This window comes from Macrotis lagotis, chromosome 2 (genome assembly GCF_037893015.1).
Source record: "Macrotis lagotis isolate mMagLag1 chromosome 2, bilby.v1.9.chrom.fasta, whole genome shotgun sequence".
In the NCBI taxonomy this organism is placed as follows: domain Eukaryota; kingdom Metazoa; phylum Chordata; class Mammalia; order Peramelemorphia; family Peramelidae; genus Macrotis; species Macrotis lagotis.
In genome coordinates this window covers 68,655,345-68,679,265 of record NC_133659.1, presented here as the reverse complement: position 1 = coordinate 68,679,265, position 23,921 = coordinate 68,655,345, and the positions used below count along the sequence as shown (strand labels likewise).

At 36.3% G+C, this 23,921-nt stretch overlaps 1 long non-coding RNA gene across 2 annotated transcripts in view; it reads left to right on the top strand.

The window, feature by feature from the left end:
• Positions 1-23,715, top strand: part of LOC141511042 (uncharacterized) — a 117,854-nt gene extending 94,139 nt beyond the window's left edge. For both annotated transcript variants that reach the window (XR_012475254.1, XR_012475253.1), the window contains exon 3: positions 23,537-23,715. This is a non-coding gene — a long non-coding RNA (uncharacterized LOC141511042). The remainder of the gene's footprint in view (positions 1-23,536) is intronic.
• Positions 23,716-23,921: the final 206 nt, after the last annotated feature.

Sequence of the window (23,921 nt, the reverse complement as noted above, 5' to 3'; positions counted from 1 at the left end):
GCCATTACAATTAAAAAAGACAGATTTGGGGAGCCACCTAGGTGGCACAGTGGATAGAGCACTGGCCCTGGAGTCAGGAGGACCTGAGTTCAAATCTGGTCTCAGACATATAATAATTTCTTAGCTGTGTGAACTTGAGCAAGTCATGTAACCTCACTGCCTTGTAAAAAAAAGTGATAGATTTGGACTCAGGGTACCAGATTTTAAATTCCACCCTTCTATTTACTCTGTGAGTGACCTTGGACAGCCTCTGGACATTTTAAAGACTCAGTTTCTTTAACAATTAGGGAGTTGGTCCAAATGTCCTCCAGCATTTATTCCAACTCTAAATTTATAATCCTATCAGCTGGGAGGGGTGCTCCTGGTATCTGTCCTTGGCCCTGTTCTAGTAAACATTTTTATCACTGACAGAGCTGAGGGCATAGCTGGCTTATCAAATTTGTAGATAGTACAAAGCTGAGAGGGACACTGCTTGTGACAAGGTCCAAATCCAGACAGACCTTGGCAGCCTAGAATGATGGGTCTAATCTAATAAGATGGAATTTAATATTAATAAATGTAAAGCCTTATACTGTCATCTAAGCATCTCCTGCCCAAGGACTTGATGGTGAGGCTTGACTAAGCAGCATTTCTTGAGGAAGAAAGAAAATAAACAAAACATTGGATTTTAGTGGTTTGTAAGCTCAGTATGGCTCAATAGAGTAATATGATAGCTGCAAAAATGCTTAGTTCTCATTAAGAAACAGAATGCCTGGAATAAGGGTAGTGATCACCCTTCTATAGTCTAGACTGCCCAGACCATGGCTGAAGGATCATATTCAGTTCTGGTTAGTGCATTTTAGGAAGAATATTGACAAGATGAGAATTGTCCAGTCAAAGTGATCAGAATGAAGGGGATTGAAATCTCCAAAGAATAGAAAGCTAATGTTTTTAATGTTTTCAAGTACCTTAAGAATTATCATGGAGAAGAAGAATAGATTTCTTCTACTTATTCTTCAGAGGGCAGAACTAAGAACCACCTATGAAAGGTTCAAAGTTAGGTTTCTATTCAATTTTAAAAGTTTAAACTGAATAAGAACCCTTACATCACAAAGTTGTTTTGAGTATCAAATGTGATCATAAATATAAAATTCTTTCTAGATCCTAAATCACTATGTAAAAACTACTTATTTTTCAATAAAAGCTATTTTTGTTTTTATTTATTTGGTTTTTTATTTTGTTTTATTTAAAGAAATTAATAACTTACTAAATAAAGCATCCACCAGAGGAATATGTACCCAATGATGGGGTAGCACTAACCTTAGATGGAGTGCTTTTCCTTTCAAGCAACAGCAGAATGACCACTAGTCTGGTAAGTGATAAGGGGAAGAGAATAAACATTTATAAAGTGTTTATACCATAACCCAGAAAAGTAGTTGCTGTTATTACCTCCATTTTACAGTTAAAGAGATTGAGGGGAAATAGAGGTTAAATGACTTTCCTCGAGTCACACAGCCAGTAATTATTTGAGTCTGGATTTCAACTCAGATCTTCTTGGTTCTGGGCCCAGCACTCAGTCTACTACAACTACCTAGCTGGTAGTAGGAATTCTTGTTTATTTAGGTATGCATTGGCCTCGATGACTCTTGGAGCCTTCTATGATTCTCTTCGCTTGAACATAGAAATTCTTTCTTCTCAAGTGAATTTCACAAAACAGTCTGACTGACAGCACACTCTTCAACATACCCTCAAAGGAGCCGTTTTAAGCATAGAGTCTACTCCAGTTTCAGGATGGAAGCTGCCTGCTGTTGTTCGCTGGAAGGATTGAGAGGCTGGTTACATTGCCTGCGGCTGTCCAATTTTAACAAGATCTCATCCTCCTTGCCAAAATGGGCATTGCCTTGGGTTTAAATAAACAAGCAAGGGACAAGCAGAGCATTGGACAGGACTGAATTTTATTGCTGAAAAACTCCTATGGAAATCATTCTAGCATACAACTGTGAGAACCAAAGGAACACAACAAATAGGAACTCATAAATAGTCATTCCACAGTGTCATTCCACAGTGTCATTCCACAGGGCCCCCAACCTACAAAAAATATATCAATTCCACTGTGCTACAGCTGTGGCTTGTCATTGGTACTGCCTCTTTTTTTCCTATGTATTAGAGAAAAATAGGAAGAAAACAAGAGAGAAGTAGACAAGTAGACAAACTAATACTGCCATAGAGAAGGTCAATGAGGACAAAACTTTTCCTCTGGGTCTCTTTTTTCCACTGAGGCTAGGGAAAAAAAGATTTAAAAAATGGAAGACCTAAGTTTAGTCTTGCCTTGATCACTTATCATGACACTGTAAGCAATTGTAGTAGATAGAAGTCTGGACCTAGAGTTAGGAAGAACTGAGTTCAAATTTCAGTTTCAGACTCTTACAAACCCTGTACAAGTGACCTTGGACAAATTAACATCTCTGAACCTCAGTTTCTTCAACTATAAAGTAGAGATAATAATAGCACTTACCTCCAAGGTTGTGAAGATCAAATGAGATAATGTGTGTAAAGTGCTTGTTATACTTTACAAATATTATATAGATATTATATTGAGTCAATAGCTTTTTCACTATGGTCCTAAGTTTCCTCATCTTTAAAATGGGGATAATACTTAGATCATTTAGTTTCCTCATCTCTAAAATCAGGGGATCAGACAATCTGGTAACCTTTAAGATCCCTTCCAGCTCTATTTCTGCTATTCTCACAGGGTTGCTGGGGGGGGGGGGGGGGAAGGGGGGTAAAGAGAAGAGTTTTTAAATATGATTTCTTTATTTTTAAAAAAAAAAAGAATCAGACTAGGAGAGAGAATCCAGATAATATGAGGGTGGAAGTGATTTAAGTCGCCATCTAGTTGAACCTTAAAAGGAATCCCCACTATAACATATCCAGCCTGTGAACATTCAGCTCACAATCAGCGCAGGGTAGGCCATTTGATTTTCGGACAATACTAAACGTTAAGACGTTTTCCCCTAACATCAAACTCAAATTAGTCTCTGTAATTTCCATATATCACACCTGGTTCTGCTCTCTGGGGTCAAGCAGAACCAGTCTAATCCTGTTTACATATGCTACCCTTCAAATGATTGACCATAGCTTTCATATTCTTAACCCTATCCCCTGCTCAATCTTCTCCAAAATAAACATCTCTGATGCCTTCAATAGCTCTTCTTAAGACCAGAATTGAAAAACCTTTCATCAGTTTGATCTCCTTTCACCTCTCCATTTTTCTCACATATTACTCCTTCCATCCTATAGTCTCCAATCTATAGAGTGACAGTGGCCTTCGTGCTATATTATCACACATGAACTTCTGATTCCAGGAATTTTTACTATCTGCCCATCATAGCAGAATTCTCTCTCTTATCTCTGTCTCTTTCTTCCTTCAGATCCCAGCTAAAGCCTCACCTTGAGCTTTTCTCAATTCCCCGTCATTCTAGTCCTCCTTTCTGTCAAATGGCTTCCATCTATTCTGTCTATATCTAATTTGTACATAGCTGTTGGCCTACTGTCTCCCTCATAAGACTGTGAGCCCCTTGAGAGCAGGAACTTTATATTGTCTTTCTTTGCATTGCCAGTGCTAAATTCAGTGCCTTGATTTCACTTTGCCACATTGGTGGCCCTCTTTTCATTGAAACTGTGGTGCATCAAAATTAAAAAATCATTATGTGAGTTCTAATTTAGAGTCTGATATTATTAAGCTATATGACTTTAGGCAAGTGTCTACTTCCATAGATCTCAGATTCCTTACCTATAAATTAGGAAAATGATGCCTGTGAATATATTTTGAAAATGGTTAAGTTCTGTAGAGAGTTTTATTCATAATAAGAATATGTTAAAACATACCAAAATACACCCAAGAAAATAATAAGTTTTTCTGATTTATACCTAAATGAATTTAATTTCTCTTTGGTGTTGGAGGTCACTTTGAAACATCTCTGCTTTGTGCTATTTGATTCATTGATACCATATTTTCTGGGCTCTGAGATATAGGTGAGATTTTTTCAAACAAAGTCAATCCTTTTGAGTATAGATCATGTTTAAAATGGATCCTTTGTGATGACAATTCACAGGAAGATTGATAGGAGGACCAAAGAGGACCAAAAAGGGAGGATAAATCTGAAAACAAAAGTCAGAACATAGTATATGGTCTTCAAAACTGACATAGGAATGACTTCTTCTGGTTCATCCCTAAATATGTATGCAAGTTTCCCCTTCTCAAGTCTTCCTTTATCCTCAACTTTCAGGACGCAGTTCTTGAGAACACAGCAGGCTTGAATCAGAAGATTCAGGTACCTCAAAAAATGGGGGGTTTATGGTTTTCCAAGAGCAGTGATATGAGTAAAGAAACTCAATATTTGATTGTTATTCAAATCAAAATTTCCAATCAGTCTTTACAAATGCAGTGATTACCCAATGCCAAATCAACTATCCTACATGGACTCAGGGAATGAGAGAGGGATTTCAGATGGCCATAGACAAGTTTCTTCTCTTTGGGACTGTTTCCTCTTCTAATGTCATGGAGAAAAATTCAATAAGGAATCAAAAGATTTAGCACAATCATAGTGGAACAGACCTGATGATATACTAAGGGCATTTTCTAGTACAATAAAATGAGTATTAGCTCAAGACCTAGATGACCAGAATTCAAATCTCATATTTTTGTGGACCTGGCAAAGTCACTTAACTTTCCTGAACTTCAGTTTTCTCAATTATAAATTGAAGGAATCAGACCTGATGATCTTTAACATATCTGGTCATATTTCCAGAATCCTTTGAACTTCTAGTATTATCTCCACAATTCAAGAAATGAGTCCATTCACAAGGTCCTTTTATAGTTCCAAGTATAGTGATGTCTTCATGTATTATAGGAAAGTGAAAAAATATCCAAAACATTTCTCCTAACTTCATGAATCTAAAAGTCTTATCAAAGTTTGAAAAAAAAAACTTTTCCAACAAATTAGGCAAGAAATTCTTTTTGTCCGTTGAGGTACTTGTAGAGTAGGTATATTTCCTTAAAATCTAGAAATTTTTATGAGAATGTTTCACAGTTGTTGACAGTTGATTCATTCCTACTGTTTCAAACTTTCCTAAAAGAGAAGTAATGGAGACTCGACTCTCTACATTTACTTATCTTTTGAATACTCAGCATAATTATAACAGATCAAATGTAAGTTTGACTTTTCTACTTTTCTCCATTATGTAATTCTCTTTCCTCGTTTCTGATTTGGTTGTGGAGGAAGAGGAAAAGTAAACAAATATCCTCTGATAGAAACACTGGGGTGTTTCTCACCTCTCTGGAAAAAGAAGGAATTGAAAAAAGGGACCAGATAATTGTATTGATTGAACATGAAATCTATGTACAGATTGAGAACTACATGGTATCTAAGGGAGGCACTATAGAACCCATTGCATGATGGGATGTGCTAGTGGAATCTCTGAAGGTCAGTGTGCAGATGCAAATTGATTAAGTTAAGTATTTACTGAAATTGCTTTTCAACAACCAAATGAGAATTGATCATGAGCAAGATATAGAAGTACGTGAAAAGTTACCTTTTGTTATTAAGTTAAAACAATTAGAATCATCCCAATTTCTAGCTAGATGAATTTCACTTTAGTGAAGGCATAGCTACACCATAGTTAACAATGATACAATAAAATATTCTAGTACATATATAGCAGGGAGTACAATATTATTTTTTAAGTATGGAACCAGATTAATCTCATGATGCTTTTGTCAGCATTTATTTAAAATCAGAATGCTTTGTCCCTCAGAGGGGCTATCACAACCCACTTTCTTCACTGGCTATCAATTATTTGTACCCAGTGAGGTCCCCAGTTTGTCCCATTCTTCATAAAACATACCTCTGCTTTGCAAAGACAAGAGATTAGGAAAATCTTTAAATCTAAGTACCATAAGTAAAATCATTTAGGCCACTGGCCCAGGATATATAGGCAAGGTACAGTATTTTTTAAAAGAGAAAGTAAAGGAAAAAGAAAAGAAGAGGAAGGTGAGTACAGAGAAGGGAAGACAGCAGGCAGAGCTGTCAATAAAGCAATATATATTTAAGTCCATATGATTCTCATTGTACTTCATACCTTAGGGGAATACAAGAAAAGTACAAAGTATGGCCCCTGGATTCAAGGATATTGCAGTCTAGTTATAAAGGTGAAAGCACAGGAATATAAAAATACTCAAGGGATCTGTGATTTTTGTGATCCTTGGTGAGGTCCCTCTTTCAAGGCAGATCACAAATATATGTTCTCAAGATATATAAATTACAGATAGGTTAAGACACTTGTTGAGCAAGGGTTGCACAGCTGGGATTATCAAAGGTAGGATTGAACCCCCTCTTCCTGAATCCAAACATTATCCATTACAGTAGGCTAGGAACAATATGAAAAATACAAGACAGTATATGATCAAGGGCATAATTAGGTCATGTCAAAGTTAGTGTTGTGAGAATTCTCAGAAGGAAAAAATCATTATGTACTGAGTTAAGCAAAGAGAGCTTCATGAAGTAGGCAACCATACCTTCCCTATCTTTGTCCCTGACTTTTTTTTTTAGGTTTTTGATAGGCAATGGGGTTAAGTGGCTTGCCCAAGGCCACACCACTAGGTAATTATTAAATGTCTGAGGTCGGATTTGAACCCAGGTACTCCTGACTCCAGGGCCAGTTCTCTATCCACTGAGCCACCTAGCCGCCCCATTGTCCCTGACTTCTTGTACTTTTCTATCCAACCACTATCCTCCTTAGCTAAAGCTAATCTCCTTAGCCCTGTTATCTCTTTATATTAGGAGTTATTAAGTTGGAGACCATTAGAAGATCCATGGATAGATTTAAGGAGATCTTTGAGTCTGAATGTAATTAATTTTTTCTTACTAACTTCTAATCAAAGGTTAGCTTTTCATTAAATCATTTAAAATTTAAAATTAAAAAAAAAAACAAATATTCTGAGAAAGGGTTCATGAGTTTCACCAGGATACAAAAAGAGTCAATGATATGCAAAAAAATTAAGAATCCATTCCTGTCTTGATAAAATGTACTCTCATAACTGACCAGAAATCAGGACAAAGATGGGGAAGGTATAATTTCCTCCTTCATGAAGTTTTCTCTGCTCAGTTCCAACATCATCCACGTGGACTCTGAAGGAGAAGTTTTAAAAAATAGATAAAAGCAGAGAGGATATTCTAACATGAGCAAAAACAAGAAGACAGGTATGAGTATAATATAGAACAATATTCTCCAATATGGGAACCAGGACCTATGGGGATAAATTACCTGACTCAAAGCGGGTCATGACCAGTCCCCAAGGGATGTGTGGTAGGAAGTGTAGGAAGATGGATTACAATTCACCCTTTCTGTAATGGTCAAATATGAGACTTCTTTCTAGCTCGTCCAAATCTAACCTTACCCTCCTTGTTGCAAGTTTCTCCATGTTCCAAGTCTCCTGTCTCTATTCATAAATCAGGCTCATTGTTGAGGGATTATATTCTAATTATGATCAGGTACCCAGAACAACAGCTGAAAGGGTACCATTTGAAATATTGCCCTAAGGATGCATAAACCTTGTCTCTCACCTTACCTCACAACTGCAACGAAGTCCTTTTGGAGGATAGGTTTTGTCTCCTAGGCACTGACCAATGGGTAAATATCTGCCTCACCTCTTTTCATTTTGGGTGGAACAGAGTGAGTCTCATAAGATGATTGTATTTATCCCAAAACCCACTTCTCTTCTGATTTTCCCCTATTTCTATTATGAGCACTGCCATTATTATTTTCCATGTATCTTTGGTATCACTTTTTATTTTATATTGTGTTTTATCCCATATCTACAACTGGACATGTGCTCTATCCACTGTGCCACCTAGTTGTTCCTAATATCAAATACTATTTCATGTTTTTACTATCCTTTAAAATGTCTACTTTTATATGTTTTATAATGTACCCATAAATGTACATAATTCTTATAGTACAATAGTATATAAGTGAGTAAAGTAATATTTGCTGTATTTTCAAAAGATATTTTTTATTTTTAGAAGAATCTCAAAAACATTTGGGAACCATTCATGAGAAGACAATAAGGAAGAGAGAAAGAACAAAGACATAAGAAAACGATGCATATGGTTAGGAAAGTTAGAGGGGCCACTAACTCTGAAATTATGCCATATGTTATTTACTGTTCCTCAATACCAACAATGGAAAGTAACAGAACAATGCCTAGGACTCAACACAGGTTGCACAGAGGCTCAGTTAAATGAAAGTCATCCAAAAGCCAGAAAATGATGCATCTTTTTACAACTTTACTTGTTTTGAAGAAGTGTTATTCATATGATGTAACCCTCCACCTCCAACCTGATACTTGGTGACAGAATCTGGATAATCCAGAAAGCTCAGTATAAATCATCTAGAGATGTTTAACGATTATAGAACTAACCAACCCTGCTGAGGAGTGTAGTGTCCTCACTTAGAGAAGAGTTTATCTAGAGTGCCAAGAAGTTAAATGACTAGCTTAGTGTCATACAGCCAGTATGTGTCAGATGTGGCACTTGAATGCCAGTCTTTCTGTCAAGATTCTCAATTCAATATAATGCTGAGCACTAGAAAATATAAAGGTAACTATGCTGAAAACTTCTTTTTTAAAAAAATCAATTTTATTTTATTTTCAATTCCAAATTCTCTCCCTTATTTTTTCCCTTCCCCCATCCATTGAGAAGGTAAGAAAAATAAGTTCCATTACTTACATATATGTATAGTCATACAATACAAATTCTTGAATTATTCATGTCAAAAAGAAAAAAGTAGGGGTGGCTAGGTGGCGCAGTGGATAGAGCACCAGCCTTGGAGTCAGGAGTACCTGGGTTCAAATCCAGTCTCAGACAATAATTACCTAGATGCGTGGCCTTGGGCAAGCCACTTAACCCCATTGCCTTGAAAAAATCTAAAAAGACAAAACAAAAAAAAAAAACAAAACAAAAAGAAAAATGAAGAGAGAGAAAGAAAAGTAGGGAAGGAAGGAAAGAAAAGAGAAGGAAAGGAAAATAAAAGATGAAAAAACCACAAAAGAAAGAAGGAAGGAAAAGAACAGAAGGAAAGAAGAAAGGTAGGAAACAAATCAAGATGGAAGGAAGAAAAGAAACAAGGAACAAAGGGAGGGAGGATGAATTAATGAATGAACACTTCACTTTGAAGAGGGATAGCATGTTTAAAATCATAGCTTATCATTCTTAGAGTAATTAGAGTTCCTAAGACTTTCAAAGTTGATTATCTTCACACTGTAGCATTTACTGCATAAATTATTCTACTGGTTCTGCTTGCTTCTCTCTATATCAGTTTATATAAATCTTTATTTAAAGTTTTTAATTATCATGAAATATTAGATTCAAGAACTCCTGAAATGTTAGTGATGAAAAGGACTTGAGGTATCTAGTTAAATTTTTATTTTATAGAAGCAACCAAGTTTCAAAAGGAAATAAGAAGATTGTGTCGGGATTTGTTGGCAAAGCCAAAGCTAGAATTCATATCTACTTATCAAATGAATTCCCAGTTAGTTTGCATGATTTGGCCAAGACCATAAGGTTTGAATTCATGTCTCTGAATTCTAGGTCTAGTAGTAATTGCTTAGAACAGGAGCAGGGAATGTGCAGCCTATGGACCTCATCATTTGGTCTGGTACTACCACAGCAACCACAAACAGACTTGAAATTCAATAAATCTAGCTTTTTAGGCATGAATTAATTAAATGTTTGACAAAATATAGCAGGTTAATTTTTAGGTTGGTTATTTTGTATGACTATCCAATAATGTTATAGACATCCAAAATGACCCTTGGAGGAAAAAAGATTCCCATCCCCAGCCTAGATCTTTTTGTTATCTCTAGTCAAAGTGGTAAAGCAGAAAGAGCTTCAAAGGCAAGGATTCCTAATCTAAGATCCATGTTGATATGAGTAAATCTACTTTTTGTTCAACATTTTTGAGCCACTTTCATTATCTACTTAATATGGCCAATATCACATGCACTACCTGTCCACCTCACAGGATTTTTGTGAAGAAAGGACTTGTATAAAATACAAAGCTTTACATAGTTCCATCAGACTCAGCATATTTTGATGAGGAAGTTACAAGTGCCAGTAACTGCCCCAAATACAATGGGAATACAAAGACAGAAATGAGGATTCTCTTGCCTTGGGCAACTTATATTCTTCTGAACTCTGAGGGATGAGTAAATATAGAGTAATTTGAGGAAGAAGTGTAGTGGATCATGAAAATCTTCTCTCAAGACTTGGTTCTGGGATTTGAACCATGAGAAACAGAAAAGGATTATGGAGGGGAAGGATATTCTCTGAGAGGGAGGAAATTGTGCCAAAATTCAGATATGGGAAATGGCATAGTGAGTTTAGGACTCAGATATACAATTTGTTTAGAATGCCCCCATTTATATCATCTGCCCCTCTCCTTTTAACCCCTTTTCATGTGTTATCTTTTTTTCACTAGAATATAAGTTCCCTGAAGGCAAGAACTGTCTTAATTGATGATATTAGAATCCCCAATCTTTAGTACAATATCTGATGCATAATAAGGTTATAATAAGTGTTTATTCATTTATTGATTCATTCATTCTGGCAAAGCTACAAGCTCTCATTAATTGTCCTAAGAGAAATAAAATGTAGAGTCCAAACCATCAAGTAAGTTGTCCTTTTCCACAGAACTTGTTTCAGAGAACTATTGTTTAGATTGAATACCTTCATACTGTAAATCTCCTCATTTACACAATGCTGAATGTCTGTTTAGGGAGAGTTTACAAAAGATTTAGTGTAGGATGCTGAGAACTATTATGGATGCAATGCCTTCTTGTAGAAGGACTCCTATCTCTAATCAAGGAGAGGTAATGTAGTTGTAATAGAGGCACTCACTGCAATTGGAGCAGTGATAATTACTGAGATAATAGCCCTATAATGGAACAAGAGATATGTGTCTTCTGGAGAAAGACAAGGAGAAGCTTGGCTTAGAGAAAGTAAAAATGATGTGTGGATGATGGCCCTGAATATTAGTCCTCTGTGATGTTTAAAAAGTTTGAGAGACATAATTTCTGGATAATTAGTCATTTTACTAATAATGCTAGCACTTTAATAAAGAGGTCAGTGGCACTCTCAATTGCCAAAGATCTTTGAGGCAATGGGGTGGATTCATTGCTTATATGCACATTGAAAATGGCTGCTCCGAAGGGTAGCATCACTTCTGATTGGTCAACCATTAATGGAAGAGTGAATGTTACAATGAGAAGTGGGCTCACTCCAATGAGGGGATAAGACAGTGACATCATGTCACTATTGGACTAAGAGACTTTTTACACCCATACCACTCTCAGCTTTAAGTAATCTAATCAAAGAATTTAACCTCACACAAACCTGAGCAGAATAAAAAGTGTTTCTCTTCCTTAGATTAATTTCTTTTAAGGCGGGTGTAGTGTGATCAAGATTGAGGAGAGTTAATTCAATCTTATTATCAGTAATGTCCTTCAAGAGACTGAACTTTGAAGTGAGGACCAGAGAAAAAGGGGGAACTCTGACTCTCCCCAAATCATTGGTTATTAATAATCATTTCTCTCACTTCGTATTGATCAATGCAATAGTAATAGACCATGCATATAAAGATGACAAGAGATGTGACTGCCTTGACAACAGCACTAATTAAGAGCTACTCTTGAACACTAAGAATTATTGGAAGTTCTTTTCCCCACCAATATCCCAAAAAAGGAGATACTATTGTCAATATCGAATAGTTAGAAAGACTAGCCCAAATGAAAATGCATGAAAGCAAGAATAGGAAAAATAGGATATCCCAAAAAGCCTTGGCTCAGTTAAAGTTTTAATCAACTTAAACTGCACTGAGACTTTTGGGATACCATTAGATTATAGTGGAGTGCATTGATTTTTACATCAATGACCTCACTTTGCATCCTGGCCCTTTTGCTTACTATTTGTGCAGTCTTGGGCAAGTCACTTAAACGTTCCTAAACTCAGGTTCCAGCCTCCTCATTTTATACATGAGGAAAATGAGGGTCTGAGAAGGGTTAAATGTATTGTGAAGACCACATAGAGTAAATGGCTGAGGATTCAAACTCAAAACCTGTGTCTACAAATTCCACATTCTTACCCCAGTGTTTCATATCTAAGACCCTTTTAGACTAAGGGCCTAAATAAGTTTAATAAAACTTATTAAATATTTGGGGCAGCTAGAGGACAGTGAATAGAATGCTTCCAGGACTAGAGACAGAAAGACTGGAAGCCAAATCTGACCTCAGATACTTCCTAACTGTGTAATCCCTGACAAGTCACATAATCCTGTTTGCCTCAGTTTCCTCATCTGAAAAATGAAAAGGCAAACTGCTCCAGTATCTTTGCAAAGAAAACCTCAAATGGAGACACAAAGAATTGGACACAAAGGAAATAACGGAACAACTATTAATAAAAACTCATAGTACAGAGTTTTCCAGGTACCATATAAGAGAGGAAAAAAAAAGATCAGGGTGTGGAAATATATTTTACATGATCTCACATATATAGCCTTTATCATATTGCTTATCATCTCAGGAAGTAGGGGAAGAGAAGGAAGGATTGACTATGGAACTCAAAACTTTAAATAAAACTGGAATGTTTAAAATTGTTTTTTTACATCTAATTTGGGGTGAAATATTATTTTAAAAAAGGATTAGAACCTGGAAGACTTAGGTTCCAGTCTTGGCCCTGAAACTTAATATCTATTTGATTTTGGGCAAATCACTTTTCCTCTCTGGACCTCAACGATCTCATCTGTAAAACGGGAATACTAATACTTGAATTAATTCAACTTCTCTCTTAGGGCCAAAGTTTCTCAACTGATGCATGAAGAGAGGAGCTGAACTAGATTCCAAGTCTTCTAATCCTATTCACATTCTCGGATACTTATAGACAGACATTATACATTGAATAATAACACTAAGTAATTAACTGCTGAAATGGAGAGTTGTGTTGGTTATTGTTAGAGTGATGGTGTTGGTAATGGTCCCATAGTGAAAATCATAAGTGTCCGATACTGAGGAAAGAGGGATGTATGGAACTGCTAAAATTTGTCAGGAAGAAGAATGACAGTTCCATCGATGAAATTGCCATGGAACGTGACAGTGATGTCAAAATTCTACTGATTACAGGTGACTCTATGAAGAAAATTGGCTTCCAGCATTAATGGAGATGTTGTGTTTCAATGTCTCATGAGTAATGGGGTGCCCGTGACTTTAGCAAAGGTGGCCAAGGTCTTGCAATGTAGAGGTGTAGGTGAAGACATTGACACTGTTATGGGCACAATTATAGCCATAACAGAAATAGTAATAATAAAGTTAATGGACTTGTAATTGAAAAGGTGGCAGCTGCTAATGAGATGAGGACAACTGAAATGCTGAGAGTCTGATAAGGGCCATAATAGTGATGACGTTAGAGGTAATGGGATTATAATGTAGATGATGCTAAAAAGTAATGCAGGTATAATGAGACAATTGCTACAGAGTGGTAATAGATGATCATTTTAATGGGACTGATTGGGCTTAAAAAATCAGGTGAGAGCTATATGTAGAACACCATCAGAGCAGCTAGAGGTGAATGCAGATGATCAGGAAAATAATGAGCAGACACTCCAAAGGTTCTCATTATAGCAAGAATGCTCCAGGCCCTAGAAATGAGATCACAGTGCTAATGGAAGAGATGATGCCCATCATGACCATCAGGAGCCTTGCCACAGCATTTAGAACTAGGGAATGGTCATAGCCAGATCTAGCCCAGAGTATTTTGCCATTTCTGTGTTGCACATGGGAATCTGATTCCTAACGTTCCCATGTGTTACTTGGCTTGTAACTGATACTACTTTTAACACAAAACACCAGTTATTTTTTCCCAGTCTCCTGGCATGTACTTCATAATCCTGAATGAACAGATGTAACTATAACAATGATCAAGGTTTACAGCTTAATTCAGTTCTTAAACCAGGTGTGGCATCATTCAGTCTCAGATGTTATTATTGTTTGTCCTTCATTCTCAAAGAAGACTGTGACATCGGGGAGATGATACCATAACATGCAAATGAATTGGATTTAAGAGAGAGAAGAAGGACTGTGCACAATCACTAGCCTCACTTTCTTCTCAGGAGCCATCTGGATCCAGTGGCAAGATTTAAATCAGAATGACTGAAGGTGGACCTGATGCAGTCTCAAATGTAGTATTTTATATGGCAGAGAGATCCTGGAAATCCAAGCATGTCTCATGAGAGAAAAAGAGGACAGACAGAAGGAGAGGCAGAAAGTATGGAGCGGGGTTTAATTTTTTTTTCTTTAAACATCAACACCTCTTCCAAGTTGTGAGGTATGAGCCAAATCCTTCAGCACACAGCACTTTAATTCAGAGATCCCTTGCTGGGAAGATTATCCATGACAGACGGGGCTGGGAGTGTGATCAGAAAGGATGGTATTGTGTTCTGGGCATGTTGCAACTAATGGGAAGCTTAAGCCTGAAGGCTGGCTAATATTGTACCTAGTCAAGGACGCAAAATTCTTACACAAAACTATAGGTAGGTTTTCTGGTGTTTGGTTTTATATTGAAAATTTAATATGATCCAACCCCATGGTTTAATCTTATTGAAGTTAAGTCATAACAGATAAACCAAACAGGGAAGAGATCATATGTTCACCTCCCTCTAGAGGAAAAGACCAAATCCAAAGCCTTTCTTGGATGTATACAACAGAAAAGCATGGATTAACTATTTCAGGAGAAAAAAAACATGTAAAATGATTGCTAGCATTTATGGAAAGCTTGAAGGTTTGGAAAAATGCTTTGCTGACATCTTCTTTGAGTGCCAGGATAACCCTGAGATAGCTGCTGGGGGGATTCATTATCCTCAGTTTACAAATGGAGAAACTTGAGATTGAGAGAGAATCATAGAATAACCAGTTTATAGATTTAATGTCATCTAATCCAATCCCTTCATTTTATAGATGAGGAAATTGTGTCTGGTAAGGTTAGTTGAATTGTCCAAGGTCATGTAACAAGTTAGATATCTGAGTTCATAGTCAAACTTGATGTTCTTCTCATTACATCCATTTGATGAGGGATTAAGGACAAAATCTCATATCTGTACTTGTTTCTGGAAAATGAAGACACAATGGCTATTTGATTTGTCCCTCGGGGATATTTACACTAAGAGCTGTTACTCTGATGAAAGGAAGTAAGTGTATCCCTTTCCCTCCGTAATGTTCCATATTGAGAAGGAACAGGGTATTTAAGGGAAAAATGAGTAAGGACAGGTGCCCCATAAGTTCCTTTATTACTAGTTTCTATACGCTCCCATTCTCTCTTCCTCCTGACTAATGCACACACCACACACACACACACACACACACACACACACACACACACACGCATGTGTGTGCGTGCACATTTATACTCATGCCATCTATTTTACTTATTTCATTTTTTTAAATTTTAATTTTTTTCCAATTGCATGCAATGATAGTTTTCACCATTCATCCTTTTGCAAGCTTTTGAGTTCCACATTTTCATGCCATCTATTTTATCTGCAATCAAAGCTAATTCGCAAAAGTCAGTTTCATCAGAAACTTAACAAAGCAGATAACTTTTCCCTGGGGGGAAATCAGCTAAATAGCCTGGATTTGATTCATTTTGGGTTTGGTTTGTTTCTTCAGGTTTTTCCTTCTTTTACTTCTCATTAAAGCTTTCGCTAAGTCACGGTCATGTTCTTCATCTTGGGATGTAAGACTGAGGCAAAAAGGATTATTGGTCATCCTGAATGCATCCTTTTGGATATAACTTACAGGCAGTCTATCTGGACAGGTACAAGTCACTCAAAGGATGCTCTCTTTCTATTCAGTCAGGGTTGCATGCCTGTTTACTTATGCTTACAGACAGCTATTCAAACAAAAATTTGTGAATATCTTATGAATTCAGGCTCTATGGGATATATGGATGGATAATAGCCAGTCTTTGCCTACAAGAAGATTATAATCTAGTTAATGAAATGACATAAAATTAAGAGTGCTATTTATACAAATGACTAACAGTATCAGGGGAATGGTAAAAAGCAGGAATTCTTAAAGATGTGAAAAAAGGAGGAACAGAAAGGGATCCTGAGAATACTGGTACCTTAATGTGACTGAATGCATACATGATCAGATATAAAGAACACCTCTCTTTTCTTTGACTCTTCACCATTTCAAAGTGTTTTAATCTACTCTTAATCTCAACAAGTCAGCCCCATGAGGTGCAAGATGTGTCCAGCATGGCCCAATTTGCAGATGTCCAGAGGAGCACTTCTCTGTTCACCCTCCATGCCTGCCTAAGCTTTATGCATATCTGACTGATTGCTGGCTCCTCTCCTGGTTCTTGGCTTATTCTCATTTATGTTGCTGCTTGTTTGTTCATCCTGCTTCAACCTGGCCTCTGCATCAGTATTTGCCCATGGCTTTGGCATTCACAGTCCCATTGTCTGCTCTGGACCCCCAAGCTGTCAATAGAACCCAGCCTGTGACTGAGCCCAAGTTTGATCAATCTCCAGGGCCCTGAAGATGTCTACTAAATCAATGTGGCTAGGTAGCACAGTGGATAGAGCACTGGCCCTGGAGTTAGGAGTACCTGAGTTCAAATGTGACTTCAGACACTTAATAATTAACTAGCTGTGTGGCCTTGGGCAAGTCGCTTAACCCCATTGCCTTGCAAAAAAAATAAGATGTCTACTAAATCATGATCTCTTGAAAAAAAAAGTTCAGGATGACTTTTATTTGAACTATCTCTAGATTTTCCCAACAACTCTGTAAGATTAGCATGGCAGCTACAATTATTTCCATTTTATAAATTTTTAAAAAGCAACTGAGCCCTAGAGAGAGGAAAAAGTCTATGCTCAAGGTCATTGAATCTTAGAGTTAGAGATCTCAGTAGCCACATTGTCCAACTCTATCACCAAATCAATCTCTCTACCATTTTCTCAAGTAGTCATGGTCATACAGCCTTTCCCTGAAAACAAAAGATGATAACCCATTTTTCCTTTGATGTGGTCTATTATACTTTTATAAAACTCTATAAAGTTGGGGGTTTGTTTGTTTTCTGACATCGAGTCTAAATTCTCCCCATAATCCCAATTCCATCTACTGAAGTCAAGTAGAGCAAATCTGATTTCTGTTCCATGGGACTGATAATTACATTTCTAAAGACAGCAATCATGTCCTTCTCAGATAGAAAAATTTTTCACCAGGCTGGACATTCCCAGTCCTTTCAATAGACCTTCACATGAAATAAGGTCTTTCATGATACCCTCTGGAGATACTACATCTGTCAGTATCTTCCCTCTAGAATTAAATACAGTACTCCCAGTGTGGTCCAACTGGTTCTGAATAAAATAAGACTTTTAGCTTTAGAACCTTAGAAATGATGCCCTTTCATATAGCACTGATCAACTTGGCTTTCTAGATAATTACTTCGATTCTTTAAACAAATAGCAACCATAAAATGGCATTGGTGTTTTAGAATTGGGGTGGGCAAAACTTTCGAGGCAATTTTTTCAAAATGTAGAAATCTCTTGTGTTCACAAATCTCTCAAGAGTGAAACTTCAGTTATGTACTACTGCTAAGTGCTCACTGTTTTTTAATGAACTTGGCTTCCTGATTTTAATGGAAACAGTGTAATCATTAAACAAAAATTGGGCTCCAATGCCCATTCTCCTGAAAGTTAGAGCCTTAGGGAGGTAAGATCAGTGGATCAAATTCATTATGGGGGGAGAGGAGGTTGTTGGCCAATGTAGAATACTCAACCCCATCAGATACTTGTTTAGGTGAATTGCTCTGCAGTAATGCTTCCTTCATCTTGTACTTGTGGAGTGTTTTGGGAATCCAACTAAGGATTTCATTGATATTAAGAATTCCATTTATATTTATTCAGTGCAAACCAACATTCCAGTCTATCAACAACTTTTTTTAACCTTGACTTTCTCATTCAGTGAATTAGCAATTCTTTCAAATTTTTTTGTTTGCAAGTTTGAGTTTATCTAAATATGATTTTACCTAAAGCAGCAGTGCTTAACCAAGGATGCACAAACTTATTTATTGTAAAAAATATTTTGATAACTATATTTCAGTATGATTGGTTTCCTTTGCAATCATGTTTTGCATGCATTGCTAATATGTTGCATTGATGCATGTGTTTAATGCATTAAATATGCATTTAAAATATTATTCTGAGAAAGGATATTTAGGTTTTACTGAATTGTTGGGTCAATTATACTAAAAAAGATATAGAACTACTGATATAAATTATTGATTGTAAGGAAACCTCAGTTCTCCAATTCTTGACAATATCATGGTCATAATTGAATCTTAGGCTTTTGGAATTATCATAACAATAATATTTATATAGGCCTTTGAGCTTTGCAAAGTGCTTTTTTATTTTCTCACTTGACATTTTATATAACCACTTTGTGATTTCGATGTTAACATTATCCTCATTTTACAGAGGGGGGAATTGAACTTGATAAAGGTTAAAGGATTTGCCCTGGGTCTCATGATATTATGTGTCTAAGGCAGGATTTGAACTTTTACTGGGTTCCAATTTTAGGAGATAACTAACTCCAAGGAAGCTAAGGTTATTTTGTTTCAGAACTGTGGAGTCCATTGTATCAAATGTCCTGGAATGAGAAAGTAACATTCTGTTCATTATCTGGGAATGACCTTCCTTAAATTCAAAAAAAGATTCCCAAGAATCAGAGTTTTAAATATCGCTAAGATTCTTATTCTTGGGACTATTATATTTGACCAGCTATAGTTAGGATGGTTTCAGACAGATTTGCTGGAGTTTTTATTCTTGTTCTTGCTTCCTCTCACACTCTTCATTAAGACAGATCATGACTAATAAGGAAATATGTTAAATGTGATAGTACCTATAATATCTGTATCTGAATATTTGCTTTTGGAGTGAATAGAGGGAAAGGAGGAAGTAGAAAAATGTGGAATTCAAAAGCTTACAAAAATATTAATGATTATAACTACCTTTGCATGTAATTGAAAAATGATATAAAATAACATTTTTAAAAAACTGGTCATGAGAGAAATAACCACCAGTCTCACTTTGCTCCTACTCCTCTCTCCTTTTTACTCCTTTTCCCATTCTTTTTCCCTTTGGGTTGAGTAGAATAGTAAAAGTTTGAGTCTGCTCTTATATTCCTCCTTTTTCCTCCTCTGACCCTCTGTTAGAATTTGGAAAATAAACACACTCTTATCTCCAGACAAGCCTTGCTGGGTCAAACTCAAGTAGAAACTGTTAATCAATCAAATGCCATTCACTCCCTAGGAATAATTGCATGTCTTATATTCTTATGATGTTGCTCAAGATTCCATTTTTATTCTATGGAAGACATTATTGATAGATTTGTGTTTTTATACTGAGCCAGGAATTTTCCTCTGGTGGTTTATTGCTTGGTAGTTCAACATATGCTAGATTTGTATTTTCATTATTGATCTGATGATTTCTCAAACAGTTGTAATGGATAGGACATATTAAATCTTTCTGGAACAAAATTGTGCAGTTAATATTTATATGGGGGCAGGACCTGTGATATTATTAGTAGATGGAATTTATATTGAGGAAACTTCCACCAACATGGGTCATCTTAAGCTATTTATTGTACAGTCTTAGAATGTTTCCTAAGAACATTAAGAGGTCACATAACTTGGTCAGTCACACAGCCATTATGTGTCTCAAGTGATGATGGTCTGTTTCTTTTGCTTAATCTTTTTTGAGATTTTATTCATTTTGAACTTGAAAAATAAAGAAGAAAAAATACATTTCCATGGACATAGCAGAACATAAGAAAAGTATTCAATATAAAATTGTAAATTTCCATTTCATATTGTTTACTTTATTTGAAAAACTTCATAATAAATACTACACATCATTTTCAAAGCTACCCTGCTTTTCTGTGGCTTCCTTCTAATTTTTCTTTTGTTCTCTGCTGTACTTTACCCCCTTTGGCCTACTTCTTAATGCCTCTCAAGTCACTATATTTAGATAACCTGTTCTTCAGCAGGAACAAGAGCATTTAGCATCTAGTTAGCAAGGAAAAAAAAACCTCTTGAAAAAGAAAGTCATCATGACTGCATATGTATAACCCATATCAAATTGCTTTTACCTTCTTTCTGAAGGACTTGGAATGGAAGAGAGGGAGAGAATTTGGAGCTCAAAATTTTTAAAAATGAATGTTAAGGGGTAGCTAGGTGGTGCAGTGGATAGAGCACCGGCCCTGGAGTCAGGAGTAACTGAGTTCAAATCCAGTCTCAGACACTTAATAATTACCTAGCTGTGTGGCCTTGGGTAAGCCACTTAACCCCAGTGCCTTGCAAAAACCTAAAAAAAATGAATGTTAAGAATTGTTTTTACATGTAATTGAGGAAAAATAAAATATTTAAAAAACTACAACCTAAAAAGAAACAAAAAGAATGAAGATATCAGATAATCCCTTTCTTCCTCTTGTTCCCCAAAAGTCAGTAGCCTATCACCTTCTTGCTTCTCTATTTCCCCTTGGTCATCCTATACACAGTCATCCACCTCCACCTCCAGAAGTGACTTTGTGGAGCTCCTGGACCTTCATTCATTGGGGGAGGCATGGTATTCATTTTATATTGTTTGTCTCATGTGGTCAGTACTTTCCCAGAAATGAAACTTTCTTGCTATATGACCTTGTCTAGTCCAGTCCAGACCTCAGAGAATCTCTACTACTATATATCTGAAAAGTGAAATCCCAGTCTTTTCTTGAAGAACTTCAATGAAAGGTGGTCTACAATGACCATTGTAGGGAATATTCAGATCCCTATCATTGAGAACATAGAAAGTACAATGGATAAAATGCTAAACTTGGAGTCAGGAAGACCCGAGTTCAAATCTCGCCTTAGATAATCACTAGCTGAGTGAAGTAAGACAAATCATTAAATCTCTGTCTACTTTGTATTTCTTGTCAGCAAAATAAAAATTATAATAGCATCTACCTCTGAGAGGTTGTTATAAAGATAAAATGAGGTATTTGTAAAGTGCTTTGCAAACCTTAAAATGCTACATAAATTCTGTTATTATTGTTTTATTAATGTTATTATGGCTCAACATCAAAATCAATACCACACCTCTACCCTGGCAGCAGAGCAAAAGAAACACTTTCCAGATTATTTGAAATATTTGTATACCCTGACCTGATGATACTACCACCAGGGTATTACCAACAATAAGGAAAAGCTATCTAGGTTTCTAATTTGGGGACACAAAAGAGTTCATCAGATTTTTTTTTAAATCTAACTTTTCAAATTAGAATAAAAATTAATCTCATCTTGTAAAAAAAACCAATGTTTTTATGATGAAGAAAGCTTGTGAAATAAACTAACTCTCAAGACCCCAGGTTTAAAGGACTGACTAGAGCTTTTATTCATAGAAGAGAATTATAATGTCTAAGAATGGAACAATCCAAGAACATGAGGGTAAATAGTGTTTCCTCATCTGTAATGTAATGTGGGCAATGTACTGAATCATTTCAGGTACCATCCATCTCTGAAGTTTTGGTATTCTATTTTTAAAAATGCATTTGTTAAAATAGTGCACAGCAATAACCATTGATCAGTGTTTCTTATCTTTTCTTGAGTCTCCCTATGAAATGGAGTTCCATAGGTCTCCCAACGTAGCAATAACAGCAGGCAGATTCTATAATCAAAAAAGAAGGTCCCAGAATCCCCTTAGGAACAAACCCCCAACATAGTTAGCTCCAGTCTATAGGGAATCTTTCTTCTGAGAGAAATGAATTAGGAAGGCTGCTCTCATTCCTTATTTGGGCAGGTGTTACTGATCTCAGACATATTCAGATATAAATGAGCCAATCAAATTAAAATCCCTGTTGTGAGCTCCGGGACTGGGGGAAGTAAGGGCTAAAGATACAAAGAAAAAGCTATAGCAGAAGACAATCAAACGCAATCCTTTTACACTTAAAGAAATTGGTGCCTAAACTTGCCCAAGGTCTCATGGGCAAGGAAAGCAGGGCTTAGAGTCTTGAGTTTAGATCTTTTTATTCCAAGATTTGTGTTCTTAGCACTCAAATGCATCCTGCCCCACCTTTAAAGTCCTGCCTATCCCAGCTGCAACTACTGCATGGAGAGGGCCAATGCTTTAGAAAATTTCCATAACTCACCCACCAAGAGTGGTCCATGCCCACACAACCTGGGGAGCACTGCCTCTCTCTAGCTCTGCCCATCATTGTGCGGTACTGCTAATCACCCATTAACTGCCACCTGATGGCTGTCAGAATCTCTCCTCTCCTCACTTCTTACAATGGATCTTCCCTTAACAAAATTACAATTTCAGGAAACCAATCGTTTTTATCAAATACAAGCCCTTGTCTACCTCTTATGTTTATCATTTCAGGCAGCTGTTATTAGGTAATTCAATCACTGGCAAGAGAAAACTGCCACTGAATTAATGAGGAATGAGTTTTAGTTCCAAAAAAAAAAAAAATTCTAAAAGGGCCTTGAATAAGGAATTGAGAGACAAGGACTATAATCACAGCAGATGACAACAATACAAAGATGCATATTAAACAGTTGCCTTGGAGCCAAGATCAAGAAATGTTCTAAGTTCCTGCATTGTTTTGGAAGCCTCAAAGGCCACCACAGCCACAGTTTACAGTCTGTCCACAATCACTTGGCAGCTCTTACAAGATGTGTTTAAGAGACAGACAAGAGAAGCCAGGAGGGCATGTCCCTGAGGATGAAGAGGGGGAAAAAAGTGACAAAATCCTATAAGAATGGGATGGGAAGACAAAAGCTTAGTATGATGAGCCTGGCAGTAAATTTTGAAAAGATGGAGGTACAGGGAGGATGAAAGAAAGGTGTCAACCCTAAAATAGTAATAAACCTTAAAAACAAAGGGTTACAATAAAATGGTGCTTTAAGACATTATCTCTAAACCTTAAGATGGAATTGATTTATTCAAGATGATCACTCCAAACTGAAAAAAAATGGACGTTATACAGAGAATAGGGAAAACCATTTACCTCCTTAGCAGCCTTATCATAGATGTTGCACAAAATCTCTGCCCAAAACTGCTTCTCAAAGATTATCATCTTTTTTTCAATATTATATGAAACTCTTTTTGTCTCTTCCCAGCAGGACAATCCCAGCATCCTGCTCATTGTCTTTCCCAGTTTATAATTAACATAGGGAGAGATATACCTTAGAGTCTTAATTTCTAACTTATTAACTGTTACATGAAGACTGAGTATTCTCTAAAGAAACTTACCTTTTACCAGTATATATAAAGCTATGAGAATGTATCATTGCTTAACGAGAGATAGGATCCTAGCCTAAGATAAGACTATATCAAACAAAAAAAAAAAAAAGGTAGAACTGCTCATCTCCTACTTTTTATTCTTGATTTGTCTTTTTTCCCCCAACAGGAAGAACATATTTCAGATTGGGAAGGGCAGAACAAAACTAATAAACAGTGGAATTGAAACCAAAATAAAAAATGGAAATGTTAACAGAACACTTCAATGTTCTTATAGTGCAAAGAGCAGGATGCATTCTACATTTAGAGAAATTAAGTTCAAATCAGTCCTTACTATCTATGTGACAATCGGACAGCTACTCAGCTTTTCTCAATCAAAGATAAAGTAAGTGTTCATTAATTGGGAAATGGCAAAACAAAGTATGGCATATATATATATATATATATATATATATACATATACATATATTTATATATATATATAATTGAATGTTATTATAAGCAACAACAAAGGTGAAGAATTCAGAGAATCTTTGAAAGACTTGTATGAATTG